The sequence below is a fragment of the Phasianus colchicus genome, chromosome 1, assembly GCF_987193195.1.
Source record: "Phasianus colchicus chromosome 1, bPhaCol1.hap1.1, whole genome shotgun sequence".
Classification (NCBI taxonomy): Eukaryota; Metazoa; Chordata; class Aves; order Galliformes; family Phasianidae; genus Phasianus; species Phasianus colchicus.
Window position 1 is genome coordinate 87,592,529 of NC_143436.1, and position 12,254 is coordinate 87,604,782.

The following is a 12,254-nucleotide window of genomic DNA, read 5'->3' on the forward strand; positions in this document are numbered from 1 at the left end:
AGAGTGTAATAAGAGGAAAGAGAACCTAGAAACGCTTACCCTCATATGTCATTCAAGATAATGCTATTTTCTCTAAAATCAGACTCCTTGGTCTTTGCAGGAGGTGAGTCAGCCACCTCAAGCTGTATCCTGTTTTTCTGAGATCAACAGTTCCACATCCACTGACTCCAACAGAACCAGAACCCAGCTCTAAGGAAGTAGGTAACATGTTTCTTGATAATACACATTTATAACCCAAATAACACAAGCCTTCTAGTCCATGATTAACTACTATTCAAGTCTTCTCCCATCTCTCGGGCTTCAAGTTAATGGTTGGAGTTATCAGTGTGGCTTGGGGAAGTTTGTTAGCAGCAATTAACCATGGACACGTGCTCTCCCCCACACACACACTTATTGAACTGACAGTCACGATGATAAATACTGAAACAATCAGCTATGACGAAGTAGTTTTTATATCTTTCTTAAGAAATAAACAGGGCTTCCAGGCACTGAGTGTCATATCAGATGTAGAAAACAAAGGTACTCGTGACTAAAGCTCATGTCCACTAACTGGAAAGCATTAATAGCCAGCCACACCTGAGAACTGGGTTGGATAATAACGCACATAAATAATTACCCACAGATTCTCATACACTTCTGGCAAGTATAAAGGTCTTGTGATTTTTACTATTTTTGTTAACACCGCCAAGTATAATACAATTAAGAAAATCTGGACTCTCATTAAAAAGAAATTAAGCTCCTGGTGCTTAGAAGTGCTTCAAGGCACTTATCTCTTAAGAGTCAAAACCAAAGTCATGTGAAGCCCAACCATGTAAAAACACATGTGTTCAAGTCAATCTCAAATATGCATATGTTCAAATCAGTTTTAAGGTTTTAGAAGATAAATTGTGAATTTGCATGTGTATTGGTGTTGAACTATGGATTATTGCAGCATCCTGAGATATACACTCATCACTGACAGAGCCCAGAACTAACATAGACATAAGTGAGAAAGTGTATACAACCTGCCAAAAAACAAAGCCAGAAATCTTTGTAAGAATAGCGCATTTGCAGGAAAACTGCACTAAAAACTATAATACTGAGAGGCCAGCTGTCCTCCCACACTAATTCTGGGAAATCCTAGGCATGGGTAGAAGGATGTGAGAAACAAATAACAAATCCGACAATGCATTGGTTGTTTAGGAGTTGTGAGTCAGCATAAAAAGCAATAGTAATGAGTACAAGCACAGAAGCACAAGTGTGGCACAGGACTGCTAAAACCACTCAAATCTCAGTTTTGGTGCTACTAAGGGCTTGTGCTTGCTCAGATAATATGAAACTCTACTACTAACTATGGAATGCGTTATAGTTTTCCAGCATTTTCCAGTACTTCTTCTTACATAACATCCACTCTTTTCTCTAAAGGCAGGACAGACCTCTGCCTGCTCCGCCATACCCCTCCCAGCATCATCAGTCACTCACAGTGTGGAAGACAAAGGCTCACAGGCTGGTAGCTCCATGCTGTGCCCCAGGCAGAACAGCCCTTGGTCCCAGCACCCAGCCCCAGGCACATCTTCTCTTGTACAGCCCAGCTGGCAACATCTGGAAACCTGCAGAAAGCCTAGGAATGGGAAGCATACAAAAGTTTACAAAAAGCCGAGGACACTTTGATTTCACTTCCAGCATGAACTTTTTCAGTTCATCTCAAACACTGCTGCAATCATTAGAAACACAGCAGCAACTTCCTGTTGGGTCTTGTCTGCATTCCCAGGCACAAACTGGAAAAGGAGAGTGCTGCCCACCTAAAGTTGCTGTATGGCCCTCAGATGTTTATTTGTCCGAACTGTTTATTTTTTACCATAAACTTTCAAGGAGAATCAATCAACCAACACACCACACCGCTTTGGTACCATTAGTACTTTCTCCCCATATTTTTCCAGTGTTTTGTGAAAAGCCATAACAAAGGGAGCTTTTCCCTGGGATTCTGCTTTCCTGCAGTTGCCCCGTGCTCTAAAATTTCCTTCAAGTATTTCACTATTCCCAACTGCACTCTAGTTTGCTTCACAACACTGATCGTTTACCAGTGAATCATGACTCCAGCAAACAACTTGCTGAACTACAAGTTTAGTTATTTGGGGAGAAGGGAATTACTCTTCTTTAAAGGTAATCTTTCAGGCCCCCAAGTATTTCCAAGTTCTATCTTTTGGGTCTGCACAGAGAACTACAGTTATCAGCAGTTTCAGGTTATTTGGATCAGTGGAAGTGGAAGAGGCAAGCAGAAAAACAGATAATGCTACCCCTAAACATAATATGTTTACAATAGCAAAAAAAAAAAAAAAAAAAAGATGTTGGAAATGCAGACCATGAACAGTCACATTGCTGCCTGGGGAATCTCAGGCATGAACAAGCACCAGCAATAGCACTGCAGCTGCACATCCAAGAGTCAGGAAACTCATGGCAGATGCAGAAACCTCCCTTATTTTGGGAAATCAAGTGCAACATGCCCCATTCTTACTCCAGGAGGGAGCCAGTTCACCTAGAGCAAGGACAGAAAGGGTGGTGAGGCACTGGCACAGGCTATCCAGAGATGCTGTGGATGCCCCATCACTGGATGCATTCAAGGCCAGGTTGGATGGGGCTCTGGGCAGTCTGATCTAGTGTTGGCAACTCTGCTTTCATGGCAGGGAGGTTGGAATTTGATGATCTATAAGGTGCCTTCCAGCCTAAGCCATTGAAGGTCAACAGCACAGTGCATAGCAAGACTGGTGGGCCCTGCTACCATCTTTTCCTGTACTTGTAGCACTGTCCATATGTTCTAGATGGTGCTTTGCCAGTGTCCCATGGTAAAGAAGCAGCTCACCATGAGCAGGGCTAATGCCTTAATCCCAGCTGTGGCTGGAGGACGCAGCAGAAAAAAATACAGCAGGATCACCACTCCCATATCCCTGTTTATTTTCAACACCAGTGACATGATGGTCAAAGTTTGTTTTCATTTAATTTCTCCACAGTGCTGACAGCTCCTACTGCAGGGTGAAGTAAAAGGGTGTTTCCAAGCTGCTGGCTCAGTCCCCTCCAGGCCAGTGTCACATGTTGACTGCCATGTCCTCTGCCAAGCACAGCCAGGAAGCAGGGTTCAGCCCAGTGAGCAGCTGTGGGGCACCAGTACTACCTGCTGAACTCTTCCTTGGCTCCAATTCTCAGCCTGATGTAGGGAAAAGGGGTGCCTTGTGCATCCGAGGACCAACAGTGTGCACAATGCTTAGCCCCCAGCAATGCTTTTCCCACACATAGAGAAGAGATGGGATTCCACTGAAACCTCACAGGGTCTGGGACTAACCCCTGCCAGAGTTTGCTGGCTCCAAAAAGGCACCAGCTGTGTTTTATCCAACACCAGCTGCAAACAGACTTTAGCAGTGAGCATCAGACTTAATTACCAGCTGGCAAATCCCACACATGCAGTCCCATGCTAGGAGAAGGATGTGTGGGACAATTATGTTGTCAGTGTGTCTTAGTAATAAAGGCAGCAACACCCAGGGAAAGGAATTATGCTAGTAAGCTAGTGTTTCTGAAAAAAAAATGTTGGCATTCTGACCCTGTGAGAAGGGTTTCAATACACGAATATTTTTCGAGATGTAAATGAAGAAAAGATGTTAGTGGTCTCATTGCCACAGAGACAATAAACTCTGAACGCTCCCGGATTTTAAGGAAGCTGGAATATGGTTCGAGATTTTATGACTCAGACTCTTTATTCCACCCTCAAACCCAAAATGAATAAACAGCACTTGCAGTTGCTATGCAAGATGGTGCATTTCCCTCACATGTCGCAGATAAAATCCACATGCTCAGAGGTTGGGAAATTCATGGTTAGTGTCATTGCAGTACTGGTCATAACTTCACAGCATTTCAGTAAATTCAAAGAAACAATTTTCTAAGCCAAACATTGCATTCATGATTCCAGTGTATGGGTTAATAAATAGCTTTTGACATTTTATTATGTTCTAAGTTGGTTAGAGTAGACGGTTGCTGCATACCAACAGCAACATATTTATAAACATTTGCATCAAGTTACCAAAATGACTTCATTGTAGTCTGGATTGTTTTTTTAAAGGGGATTAAGTAGATAGAAATACATCACTTTCCATTGCTGGGGGCAATGAGAAGCACTGCAAACAAATAAACAAAGTGCTCTACTCTGACAGACTAACAAAACTGAGAAAAATCTTAGTCCAGTGAGTTCAAACCTATTCTTTTAAATTTCTGAACATATCTACACTAAAATCATGATTGATTTTTTTGGTTGGGTTTGTTCTGTTTTTAACTGTCCTGTCAATTAGACAATTTTGGAGCCATTGTTTATCTCCTGGTAGAATCAAATCAGCTGTGATCCTTCCAGTACTTGAAGGGAGCTCATAAGCAGGAGGAAGACCACTTTTTACAAAGTCTGATAGTGATAGGACAAGGGGGAATGGCTTTAAACTAAAACAGAAATGTCATCTCTGAATGAGGCTCACCTGGGCTTTGAAATCCTTCCCATGTAAAGGCCTGGAAAGGAGGTGCCTTATTTTCACTCTTTTGTCTTGAGGAGCAGAAGAGAGCTAGGAAGGTATTACATCTCCTTGGCTGTAAAAGCAGGAAGTGACAAGAACAATGACACCAAAAGGTATGGTTTTTCCTAGTTTCTCCAAGCATTCTCTCCAGAAAACAAATGCTTTCTTTTGTGCTGTTCCTTTTTTTTTTTTAAAAAAAAAAAATACATGTGATAATTCAGTGAGGTTATGTTTAATTTTTCTGTGTCTTTGGAGATTGTTTGTGCTAATTTAACACGGTTTTTTTAATGCCCTTGTTTTCTCTAAGACATCCATGAAGTAATAAGTGAATTTATATCAGTGTAGTCTCTAGAGGAATATTTGCTAATTAATTTGAGGTACATCTACTGTTTGCCTATTCCTGCTAAACTGGTAGTAGCTATGAACAGAGATAATTGCTATCACTAGGCAATTACAATTTTTTTCCTGACAAGAATTCCTGTTTTCAGATGTGTTTTTGAGTTTGGGAATTTTTTTCTCTGTGGAAAAGACGATGCTTTTAAAACCAACTTAGTGTGTAATATGATCCTAAGGAATGGTTAAGCCCAGAGAGGTGGTGGATGCCCCATCCCTGGAGACATCCAAGGTCAGGCTAAATGGGCTCTAAGCAACCTGATCTAGCTGTAAGTGTCCCTGTTCATTGCAGGGAGTTGGACCAGATGACCTTTAATATCCCTTTCAACTCAAACAACTCCGTTCCATGAAGGTAATGCATCTCTGTAGCTGTGTGTCTCAAGGCAGCAAGTTGCACTGATCATCCTGCATGAATGGGACTGATTCCCCCAAATCCCTCTGACTTGCAGGTTTGCTAGGTCCACTGACCTCCAAGTGTGTCTCTCAGGTCTTGGAATTGATTATCTGTAAGAGATAAACCTGTTTGCTGAATGTCACTTGGCTTACAGCTATGAGGAAACTTTGAGCCTCTTTTGTGAGCAGAAGGTGATTGATTTGGCTTCCATTTACCCTTTCACCTAGTACATGCAGCCTTGGTATGTAGGATTGTGACTGATTAAAAAAGCAACTTTTGGTCCCTGATTTTACTGAGGTTCCTGCTCCTTCCACTCTCCCGAGTACTCTCCCAGCTACTCTCCTTCGCTTTCCAGTGTAAGCTCTTCTGCTGCTGTTTTCTTGCCTGAGGCTTTGTACATTATCCTATGAATATGATCTCAGTCTAAAATCCAAACCAAGGCATAAACACAACAGAAAGCAGCAGAACTGTTTGTTTTGCTTGCGTTGTCTGTTTCTGGAGAAATTACCACTGTGTTTAGCACTTTGTTTAAATTGCTGAGGTGTTCCCATGTCTTTGAAGGGTTACTCTGCACTTGCTTGTGGCATGCTTCTCCTAATCACCTCTGTTTATTGCTGACACATACTTGGCTTGTTTCACCTGTCTGTGATCTGGAGACGGGGGCAGGAGGAGGAAGCAAACTGATTTCCCAACCTAGGACCAGAGGTAGCAGTGCAGAGAGCCCTGGCTGTGTGTGGCAGTGACGCACATAGGTGGGCTAATGAGTTGAGGGGAGGAGGGCTAACTACTGCAATCCTGTTAAAGCCCTTCTTGGCAGTAACAAGGCACTGAAAACAAGGTCTGGATATGTATGTACACTGCTGTCTGGTAGTCTAGGATGCTTTGGTCTGAGGTGCACTGGTGCCCCATGCCAGTGCTGGAAATGATGTTCATCCCATGGTGGTCTCCTGATGCCAGTGTGAGCAAGTTGGGTCTGCTCTTATGGAGGCTTCTCAATTCCTCTTCTCCTTCTGCCTTCATAGAATCCAGGGTGGAAGCTTTTTGCACCATTCCCAACCGATACTCATGAAACAGCCATCCTGGTGCAGGCAGGAGCCCTTGAGGAGCTGGGGCAAGCCTGAGGCATTGAAATGAGAACGTGTGTTGTTGCAACACCTCTTACACTGCTGTGGTTTCTGTTCTCGCACTCCTCCCATCCTCTCTGACTAATGCTGTAGGAACGTGACAAGCCAAACTCTGTGGGTTATTGTGCCCTTGACTCTTTGAAACTAAGAAGCTAAAAAGAGGCACACAACATTCTGGCCTCCAAAATAAGGTAGTACTGTGCTGCTGGAGAATTTTTAAAAATGAGTCATGGTCTGGGTCTTGTTAGAGGGAACTCCTTACCAGAGAGTGAATGCTCAGCACCTTTTACCTTGTGTCCCCCTACAATATATTCAGGAGAACACCAAAAACAGTTTGCTCCCAAAAGCTTCACCTGTGAATTTAAGATGTCCTGTTCAAGAGGACAGGAAAATAAAAATAAATAAATAAATAAACCAAAACAACTGTGTCGTTCATGATGCTAAAAACAAAAATACAAATAACACAGTAGTGGAAGCTTTCTTGAGGGAGGTGGTGGGGAGAATTGCCATTCACATGCTGTGCTCATCTTTGTGGTAATAGCTTTCAAAATTACTCCAGTGTTAGCCTGATTTGTTACTAAGCTCTCAGAGTGACAATGCAAAATGCTACTGTGGGCTTTCGTCCTGCCCCACCACTGGCTGATCAGAGATGAAGTCAAGTGAAGGCTGGGATTTCAAGCTCCAAAATGTATTTTTATGCTTCAGTAACCCCTTCTACTTTAAATATTTGTCTTCTGTAGCTTTGCTGTAATCTTTTCTTGCCTCATTCAACATAATCATTGAAGTAATGATGCTAAATTAGTTGTGATTCTGAAACTTGCAGCAGATTTTGTTCCCAAATGTGGTGCTGTGTCAGCACTGCAGAAAAGCTGTTTGCACACTGCAGGGTTGGAATTTCTTCACTGACTTTTTCTTCCTTTTTTTTTTTTTTTGTTTAAATTAATAGCACAGGTTGGGATGCTTTCTAAAACTAATAAAAGTAATTATGATTATAAGATTTCCAGCTCAAGAGGGTAAAGGACAAAAACCTGCCACTGAGTGGAGTTGTTAATTGACAACTACTTATTGAGCTATTCCCAATTTATGACTTAATCTATCATAACTTTCAGTAAATCATCCTTGCTGATTATATACGTGCCCACTGTGTAACCATCCAGTATTTACAGGCAAAAAACCACAAGAACTCAGCAACTACAAATTAGTAGGGCATGCCTCACAATCTGGATCAGATCAGAAAACATTTTCAGCAAGAATGGATGCGTGACATTTTATTAAAAAAAGAGGATCTGATTGTAGTGTTGGGGATGGATGGCTGAAGGGCATCTCTGTGATTGGGTCAGAAATCAGCTGCATGCCTGGGGATGTTTCTTGCCTCTCCTTGTGAAACAGTATTATCTGTAACTGAGCTGCAGGTTGGGGTGAGGGCTGCAGAGCTGTTGCATTGCTGGATCAACCAGGAAACACTGTGCTGGGCAGGGTGGGAGCCCTTCTGTGAAACCTCAGGAGTCTTACAGTTGTGGCCACTTGTCTATTTTTATTTTGAAACAGTGCCATCCAGTCTGAATAAGAGGCTGGACCAGAGAGTGATTTGGAGAGCATCTGCTTCCTAACTAGCTTTCAGACCTTAATTTATAGCCACCCATCATAAGTTAAGCATTACAGGTGCTTGTGTTCCCTTTTGCAGGAGGGGGAACAAGGGAGAAAGACAAGTGCAGAAGGTGAGCATGGAGTCAGGAAGGTGAAAACCAAATTGTTGGAACAAGTCCTGTTCACCCTTTGGTAGCTCACACTTTTTTTGTGCAAGAGTGAGCCCGCAGTGCATGAGCCATATTTTAATAATAAATACAGTTTCAGTATGAGAGGCTGAAACATCATTAGAAATTGCTGCTAATTAGATAGTGGCTGCTTTATGAAAGTTCTGATCTCAGGTAGGATCCTTCAGGAGGCAGATCTCCCTATGGCCCTGATCACCCCCATTCCTCCCATCCTCATGGTGATTTGCCATCACTAATAATCTCATCACTTGCCCGTGAGGCAAGATTAGGAGCTGAAATGCAGCACAGATAAAATGACTTGCTCAAGGTCATGGAGGAAATTGGTGCCTGAGCCAAGAACCTCAAAATGAGTATTTTTGAGTTGTGACTGACATCGTGGTACCAGCTTTGGTTTGGTTAAGGTTGGGTTCCTTGAGCAGAAGGAAGGAGTTAAATGGGGGAAGGAGAGGAGAGTTTGTGTTGGTAATCTTTGAGAAATAGTACTGATTCTGACTGATTGTGATTCAAGTGTTTCTTCCACTCTCTGACCCTTCTTATCTCAGCTGTCAGTGAAGGTAAAGAGCTTTTTTCAGTGTGCTTGCTTTGCCACGTTCCCCACGTGGAGGCCTTCAGGCTCACAAACCCTTCATATTTGCTGTCTTTTGCTTCCTTTTGGAGGTGCTTTTCCTTTTTGTGTTGTTGCTGAAGCGCAGGTGTTGGAAGGAGTGGCAGCAGCCTACTGGGATGTGAGCAGCAAGGAGTTAAGTAATGTTCTGCCAGTACAGCTTCCCGTAACTGCTGCCTGCCCTGCCAGGAACAGCCTGTGGGATGGTGAGTCCTGAGAGCACAGCAACCCAAGCTGGCCATCTATTGACCTGCATGGGGCTCTCAGAGAAAGCTTGTGTGCGTGCATGTGTTTTTCAAGGGAACTTATTAATTACGCATAATAATATCTAATTATCTAAGTAATAGGTGGCTGGGAGCTATGGGTGCCTGATGAAGTGTGTGTGAGAGGTTGAGGGTGCTGCTGTGTGTGGGGTGCAGTCAGGAAGGGACCCCACAGGGTGAGCTCTGCAGGGGGCTGTGAGGCTGCCTGCCCCAGAGCATGGTGCTGGTGACCCTGTCAGCTTGCCTTGCCCCTTATATATCTCTTGATAAAGGGCATGATTTTCCCCACCACACTTCTTTTCCACCTCCACTTTATTTGTTCTGAATCCAGCAGAGGTGGACAACGATGGATACATGTGGTAGAGCTGAGGAGTTCTTCTAATGCCCATGTGAATCATTTACTGATTGAAGCTTCAGAGCAATCTGAGCAGGCTGAGCACACTTTCTGATGTCCCCAGGATTAGAAGCTTCCTCTGATATTCAGTAATAGCTTAAAAAGAAAAGTGAATGTAACTCTAAATATGTGTGTTCTTAGGAACAAGTTCAACTCCTTTTCCTTCCCTTCTTGCCTTGTAGCTTTGTTTAAAACTTCCCAGACAAATGGTCTCCTAAATAAGATGCATCTCCATGTTCATCAACAGCAGCATTTTTACATCCCTATGTACTTTTATGTAGTCACCTCAATACCCATAGGCAATGTGGTCTAACAGCCATGAAGGATAGGTTCCCCTAAGTTATTTAGACAGGGTATTTTTTCACTTAGGGTGAAAAAAAAATTGTTTCATTAAACCCTGCTCCCAGCCTATCTCTTCAGCTGGTCAAGGCAAAATCCTAAGACCTTATTTCTCCACTGCTTATTCTCCTTCAGTTTGTGAATTTGTCTGTGTCTCCTCCTTGTCACAGTGTCAAGGAAGCCTGGTACTCTGAAGGTGACTGATCAAAGCTTGTTGTATGTACTGATAGTTAGATATATTTTGAAGTCTTCTACCAAAAAAGAACTTGACTCAATAATGTCCAGGGATGCTTTTCTTTATCTTGTGTTTCTGCTCTGTTTTAGTTTATCTTCAAAAGGAGCTGAAAGTCTGTAGTTAGCAGAAATTAGATGATAAAAACATCAGGGAGGCTGAAAGAGGATGCGAGAGGCGAGTGGGTCATCCTGAATCAGAGCATGGAGGTCTGCCTGATCTGTGCCAGTGTCTTCCATAGCCAGACAGTAAAGCCATAATTCTTATCAGCCCTCCGGATGGGAGAAAAAGCATTTAAGCTCCTTTCTAAAGAAAAGAGGGACGCTGTCTTTTCTCTGCTTGCTGTATGGAATTTAGGTGCTCTCCTTCCATTTTTCATTAAACACACTATGATGTATTCATATTGTTTAACTCTCCTCTGACCTAAGATGCTGTATATAGTCCTCTGATGGCTTTGTCCTTGAGTTAGTATGGGAATTAAAATACTAATGTGTTTTTTTTTCATTCCAGAAGTATATATTTTTAATTCACACACATTGTTTAAGTAAGACTTTAAGTATCATTTGAAAGACATCTGTATACAGAAGTGTAACTATGGAAGAACTTTGCAGCAAAGTAAAAGCTTGTTCATGGACTGATCTGTTGTGATTTGTAGCATTTTAATCTTTGGCAGCACTGCAGTGATTGCTGTCTTTTTTCCTTGACTTTTTTACGAGGCTTTGCCATGTTGTATTTGTGTATGTGCTCTGTTCTCTAATTTGGCTTTAGAAAACTGGCATTCTCAGTGCTTTAGGTGTACAGTGTGACCACTTACACAGAGCTGATGTGAGGAGCAAATGATTGCTTATGAAGTACTTCTGCTGTGCTAAGGAGTGGAGCCTTTCCACAAAACTGAGACTATGGTTAGGGGAAAGAAGGGACAGATGTGGAAGGCTTGGCTCTGGCAGGTTCTCGGAGCTCCCTCTTCTGCTTGTACAGACATAAACTACTGTGCTCCTGAAGATGACTAGGATTCAATCCAGGCCCTTGGTGTCTTAGCTAGTCTTGCTTTTGGCATGTGAATAAAGGAACCTCGTGGAGATCATCTCTGAAGTGATATTGATTTTAAACATCTGTTTCCCCTGGTGGGGCTGCATGCATAGGCATCTTGTCTGTTCCTCCTTGGTGTCAGGGAGTAGAAAAGTTTGCCAGAATTCAGCCTTACACACATACTTAACGTGATTGCTCTGTAGCACTTGGAGTATCACAAACCTTCATTTTTGCTGACTGCTAACAAACAGATTGTACCAATGGAAAATGAGAATGGATTGCTTTTCTTGAACTGCTTTTTTTTTTTTTTTTTTTTTTTTAATTCAATCCATTAAAAAAAAATTAAACATCTTTGGTAATGAAAATCTGGTAACTTCTCAGAGCAGCTAATAGGAAGGGGGCAAAATATTTGACATACATGAGAAATTAATTATACTTCTGCTTCAAAAACCATACAAATCTGTAGTTCTAAAGCTGCAGAAAGAGCTCCACTCACTGGTGGGATGTGTTTCTGGGCTTACAGCAAGGTGATTGGTCCTGAACTAAAAAGATCTCATACAGAGCCACAATTCCAGATAATAATCTAACTGCTCCACTGAGAAATCCAGTGTAGGGCCACTTGTTTCCTTACAAAGCCAGCTCAAAATTATTTCATGTTTCTTAGCTTTATGCATGGAAGTTACCATATGCACTGTGTTAGAGGAAGTGTACTTTTATGCAAGTGGAATAGGTCTAGATTCTACTCAGAAGTTTGTCTAGTTCCTTAAACATGGGTGGCTGTTGCACAAGATTGCATGGGAAGTATGTGGCTTGGTTCCCACTATGATATAAAGAGGAGAAAAATCCGATTTTGACCAATATATTTTTCCCTTTTCCTGATGCAATCAGCACTTCTGCTTCCTGCTACACTCTCTGCCTACAGCAGGCCTCTCTACAAATGCCCTGGCAGTGTGCCATGCAGCTGCCTGCTCAGGGCTGCTTGGTGTGGGGATCTCTCCTGTGGTGCTGGAACTGCTGGTATTGTGATTTTTATTGTTCCAGTTGGCACCTATTAACACTTTAAAAGCGAATGTAGTGATGGTTTGGAGGCTCTTGTGACAGCAAAATGTAGATTTATTGTGGCTGCATCCTTCAGAGCAAGATCACAGTTCACAAATCGCTGTATGTCCTACGTCCAATGC

At 42.4% G+C, this 12,254-nt stretch overlaps 1 protein-coding gene across 1 annotated transcript in view; it reads left to right on the forward strand.

Annotated features, from left to right (window-relative positions):
* ZPLD1 (zona pellucida like domain containing 1) overlaps nucleotides 1-12,254 on the forward strand; it is a 165,047-nt gene that overhangs the window by 53,900 nt on the left and 98,893 nt on the right. The window contains exons 6-7 of the mRNA XM_090151780.1: nucleotides 101-197; nucleotides 1,405-4,639. The gene's annotated coding sequence lies outside the window, so the exon portion shown is untranslated. The remainder of the gene's footprint in view (nucleotides 1-100; nucleotides 198-1,404; nucleotides 4,640-12,254) is intronic.